A 6,232-nucleotide genomic window follows, 5' to 3' on the forward strand; every position below is an offset into this window, starting at 1 on the left:
GTAGTTCTTGGTTCATTCATGGGATCTAGCAGACAAAGTGCTCCCTATATTAATCAATGATATTTACTTTCTCACAGGATTGTCAAGACGTGGTGCCCCTATTTCTCTTTCAAGTTCTTCTTGTGGGGGTGAATCAGTGAGGGACTACATTTGACAATTCTGCTAGCCAGGTACACAACCTAGCAAAGATGGAAAGATAAACATCAAGGATGTTCATGATATGCCCTTGTGAACAATCGTCTTTAGTATTGTAAAGTTGTCGGGTAGTGCGAAAATTCATGTTGTGAATAGATCATACATGCAGTATGCACTCGAGTGTCTCGAGCCAACTATGTTCAACTGGTGTGAGGCAATATTCTCTTTGATGAAAGACAAGCTAACTAAAGTATAGAGAAGTAAGACAAAAAATTTCAGCTATGGATCGATCTTAATCGCTTTTACTTTGGAGAGAATTCCATTGATGCAACCTCAACATGTGACACTAATTTTAGCTGGTCCTAGAGATCCACGAATTCAGAGATGGGTAGAGTTGATGGCTAGACATTGTGGTTAGTCATCAATCTCATTTTCTACCACATTCTTCAGTTGGCTCTGTTGAAAACATATTGTCATAGAGGAGGATCCATATGCTATTATGCAGGGATGGATTTTCGCGGAGATCCAGATTTGAGATTACCAGTGGGTGCTCAATGGGGTGCTATAGGTAAATTGTTTTGACCATGTAGTTTTTATTTTTTTGAGTTTTTACATGTTTTTGTGTTTTCTGTTGTTTCCAAGACTAAACTAAAAATGTTCGCATGTATACAGATATTGGCATTGTTCAACCAATGGGTCATCAACAGGAGGTGGGTGAACCAATGAGGAGAAATGTCAGAAGAGGAGTTAACTCTCATCGTACCCGATGTTCGGATCGAGGAGTTACCGATGAGACTACAACGCCATACTATTGGTGTACCTAGCCATTGGATGAGGCTATTGCGCATGATATCTTAGGCAATGACCTGTTATCATGATCATATTTAGATATACTGATCATTTACTATATGAATTTTGAGGTTTTGAGGTCAGATGACCAACATGTCATGGACACAATTTTTTGTAAAAACTTTGAACATCTATATATTTTACTTTTAGTGTTTTTGTATGGTTATGTGTAATACTATCCAACTGTTGATGTGAATTGAAAATTTACTCTTTACATATGTCATAAATGTCTGTTTAACACATAATTCGCTAAATAATTAGTCAATGTGTTAAAGTTTCTAGAAATGTGTTGATATTGAATGTAATCAAAATTTCTTTCCAATAGACGATGTATAAGGAAAATATGATAAATAGTTGGATTTTGGACGTATAAAAACTCGTAAGTTGTAGTATGACAAGTTGTGAGTCTAGCCTAATGATGATTCGGCAAATGCCAAGCGAAATGGCATCAGAGAGGAGTTTGATAAATGCACTATACTCAACCATATTGTTCGTAGAACAACCGATACAAATCCCTTGAAAACTCACTATCTCGCCACTTGGAGCGAATATGGCCAATGCTGCAGAGGATAGGTTCTGTGTAACACAACTAACACCATCGACATAACCAAAAAATGGTTCCAAAGATTCCGACATCTGCAACAAATGCAAAGCGGATTACTAACCACATAAAAAATCTAAAAGTCACACTGTGACACACACACGCAATCAAAGCATATATACAATGTTTTTACTACGCATAATCAAGCATAGTAACATTTAAGATATAACCCGTTTTGGGGCTGCAACAATGGAATTCCAACATAATCAACCAACTCATGAGCGCCTTTTTCCAAAACATGATTGACAATGTAGGGGCCCATCCATAGTGGTTCAAATTTTCCTGCTCCTAATTTATTGGCTTCCTGATCATAAAGAAAGATTAGGTCTTCTTCTGAGAATATGCAAGGCTTGACATTGCAACCATATTGCACCTTAATTCATTTCTCATATGCTTCATTGGCCAATGTGACTTCATGACGTGTTTCATCTAGATGGATGAGTTCTATGAAATGTTCTTCCTCATCAGAAGTGTCAGGTAACAAGTCAATTGCAAGTTTTAGTGATGAAATTTCACATTGTATTGGCAAGATGGCCTCCAGACCATACACCAATTGGAAAGGTGTGAATCCAGTTGTGTTTCTTATCGAGGTTCGGTAAGCCCACAAAGCTGAGTACAGAATCAAATGCAAGTTTTGTTTGTGAACTCCTATCATTCTTTGAAGCATTCGCTTAAGGATTTTGTTGATGGATTCAAATTGTCCATTAGCCTGTGATTAATAAGGAGTAGAACTATCATGTGAAAGTCCTAACTTGGCAGTTAATTCAGTCATCATGGGATTGTGAAAATGTGAACCATGAAAAAAAGTGTAGTTGTCTCACCACTATTGTTTAATGTAGGCATCACCTCAGCCCATTTCATAAAATAGTCAACGGTGACAATAATATACCCATGACCCCCAGCCAAGTAAGGGTTACATGTCATGAAATCAATGCCTCATTTTGCAAATGGTCCAACAACGACAACAAGATGCAGTGGTGCAAGTGGTAATCGAGTTTTGTTGGGTGTGGAGCATGATTATTTAGAGGTCTTTGTTTCAACCGGATGTATACCCTAGGAAGTTTGTACACCCCTCCACACGGGGGGGGGGGGGGGGGCGGGTGCGGGGGGGACTCGTCCCCCCCCGTGGGGGTTCAAGGGGGCCGATCCCCCACCAGCTAGGGGGTCTGGGGTCTAGCGGTCCCTCAGCAAGGGTTTCGGGGGCAACGCCCCCGAAGCTAAAAACAAATGTAAAATTGCCTTGTAAAAGTATAGTAATTTCTAGTCAATCTAGGCCGTTCATTAGGCGGATGATCTGACGATAGAACTTATGTTTAGTTTAGGGTTTTTTTCCCTAGAAGGCAACCCTTCTCTTTGTATGAGGGAATTGTATTGAGGCTGTGTAATAGATGTGTATTCTTTGAGCAAGAAACGGAGAGGTGAGACTGTGAGAGAAAACAAAGGATATTACAACAGATCTGTTGTAGTTTGTGTCTCTTCATTTTGTTGGATAATAGAAAGGAAGGACTAGTTGTTCGGGATGGACATAGCCCAAACTGGGTGAACCATGTATATCTATGTCTCTCTCGTTTTATGCATTTTCTATGTTTATATTTATGCAATATTCTATGTGTTCCATTGTTCTGTAATATATAATTTTCTAACAACTAGTATAAGAGCCGAAGGTCTATTTGGCTGACAAACTCGCAAGAGAGAAGGGTTCCTGGTTCGAGTGGGAGCAATGGCAGAAGATGGTAAGCTTAGGGTCAAGAAATGTAACGGCCAAAACTTCTCGATGTGGAAGATGCAGATGGAATATTATTTGTATCAGAAAGATCTGTACCTACCATTGGGCAGAAAAACAAAGATGCCGATGGGTATGACAGATGAAGAATGGAACCTTCTCAATAGAAAGACACTTGGAATAGTACGGTTGTGCGTCGTAGCATTGGTCGCCTTCAACATTTTGAAGGAAACAATGACAGAGAGTTTGATTAAGGCGTTGGCGAAACTATATGAAAAACCCTCAGCCTCAAACAAGGTATTTCTTATGAAACGGTTATTTAATATGAAGATGTCGGAAGGTGGATCTATTGTAGACCATTTAAATGATTTTAATATTGTTTAAAGTCAGTTAAGTTCTGTAGGGGTAAACTTTGATGATGAAGTTAGAGATCTGTTATTCTTGTGCTCATTGCCAGAAATTTTGAATTGTTTAGTAATGGCCATTAGTAACTCTGTTTCTGGATCTAGTACTTTAAAGTTTGATGATGTTGTTGGTGCTATCCTTAGCGAGGAAATGTGATGGAAAAGCTCTAGTGAGACATTGGGTAATGCTTTGAGTGCAGAGTCTAGAGGAAGAAAAATGGAAAGAGGAAAGAGCTCAGGATATCACAGTAAATCAAGGAAAGGTAGATCCAAGTCTAGATCGAGGATAGTGTGTTGGAAATGCGGAAAGAAAGGACACCTAAAGAAAGATTGTAGATCTCGGAAGGGAAAAGAAGGAGATGATCATCAAGAAAAAAATCATGAAGCAAATGTGACAGGTGAGGTGTTACAAAATGCTTTGATTCTTTCTTTCAAAAATATTACTGATTTCTAGGTGGTAGATTCAGGGGCCTCATTCCATGCCACACCTGATAAGAAACATTTTCATGACTATGTTTAAGGAGATTTTGGACAAGTCCATTTAGGTGATGATAAACCCTGTAAAATTGTTGGAATGGGTAAGATTCTTTTAAAATAGCAGAATGGAAACCAATGGCTACTAAAGGAGGTAAGGCATGTTCCAGATCTGAAGAAAAATTTGATTTCAACAGGGCAGTTAGGCGGTGAAGGTTGTGTGACAACTTTAACAAATAAAGCTTGGAAGGTCACCAAAGGAGCCCTGGTAATAGAAAAAGGCGAAAAGGTTGGTACATTGTATTTATGCAATGGTATTTCTAACTCTGTTAATGCTTTAACTTCCAAAGGAGCAGATGCAGCATTATGGCATCATAGGCTCGGACACATGAGTGAGAAGGGGATGAAAATTCTTCACTCAAGGAAGTTGTTGTCAGGTTTGAAGAATGTTGATTTGGACTTCTGTGAGAATTGCATTTATGGAAAACAGAAGAGAGTCAGATTTCTTAGAGTTGGGAAAGAAAAGAAGAGCGAAAAATTAGAGCTTGTGCATACAGATGTATGGGGACCTGCTCAAGTATCATCTCTCGGTGGCTCTCGTTATTATGTTACTTTTATTGATGATGAAACTAGAAAAAAATGGATTTATTGTATTAAGAATAAATCTGATGTATTTGATACTTTCAAGAAATGGAAAGCTTTGGTTGAGATTGAGACAGGAAAGAAATTGAAGTGTCTCAGATCAGACAATGGAGGCGAATATTGCAGCAAAGAGTTTGATAGGTATTGTTCAGAGCATGGAATTCATAGAGAGAAGACAGTTCTAATAACACCACAAGAAAATGGTGTGTCAGAAAGGATGAACAGAATAATCATGGAGCGTGCAAGGTGCATGAGATTGCATGCAGGATTGCTTTTACAATTTTGGGCAGATGTTGTACATACTTTTGTTTATCTAATAAATAGAGGGCCTTCAAGTTCCTTGGATGGTGATGTTCTAGAGGAAGCATGGACAGGTAAAAAGGTAAACTACTCTTTTTTAAAGCCTTTTGGTTGTGAGGCCTTTGTCCATATTAATAAAGAAAATAGAACAAAGCTTGAGGCAAAACCAAAGAAATGTACCTTTATTGGATATGGTGTTAATAATTTTGGTTATTGTTTTTATGATTATGAAAATCACAAAATCATTAGGAGCAGAGATGTAATATTCAATGAAAAGGTCTTGTATAAGAATCAATTGCAGGAAAAGAAATAGGAAAAATAAAACAAGGAATACATAGTTCTTGATGAGATCACTGAAAAAATAAAGGTGCCTGAAAATAATAATAATCAACAACTACTACAACAACAACTACCACAACAGTAACAGGCACCCCAAACACCTGAAAGTGGTGTTAGAAGATCTACCAGGATAAGTATACCCCCTGAACGATACTCTCCTTCATTATATTATTTATTGTTGACTGATTCTGGTGAACCTGAATGTTATGAAGAAGTAATGCAGGTTGAAAGAAGGAAGAAGTGGGAGCTAGCCATGGAAGAAGAGATGGACTCCTTAATGCATAACCAGACTTGGGACTTAGTCAGATTGCCTGCAGGAAAAACTACATTGAAGAATAAATGAGTTTATAGGTTGAAGGAAGAATATGGAGGAAAACAAAGGTATAAAGCTAGACTTGTGGTGAAGGGGTTTGCACAGAAGAAAGGCATTGATTTTGATGAAATATTTTCTCCTATTGTTAAAATGACTTCAATCAGAACTATTTTAAGTCTAGTAGCAGTTGAAGATTTGCATCTTGAGCAGTTAGATGTAAAGACAACCTTTCTCCATGGGGATTTGGAAGAAGAGATATATATGCAGCAGCCATAAGGATATGAGGTGAAAGGGAAGGAGAAGCTAGAGTGCAGGTTGAAGAAGAGCTTGGATGGCTTAAAACAGGCTCCAAGGCAGTGGTATCTAAAATTTGACAAGTTTATGCCTGAACAAGGTTATACTAGATGTCACTCTGATCATTGTGTTTAACATTTCTAAATCGGGAACTCAAG

The sequence above is a fragment of the Pinus tabuliformis genome, chromosome 7 (genome assembly GCF_031772625.1).
Source record: "Pinus tabuliformis cultivar Carrire ecotype Pingquan chromosome 7, CPIR1, whole genome shotgun sequence".
NCBI classification, from domain to species: Eukaryota; Viridiplantae; Streptophyta; class Pinopsida; order Pinales; family Pinaceae; genus Pinus; species Pinus tabuliformis.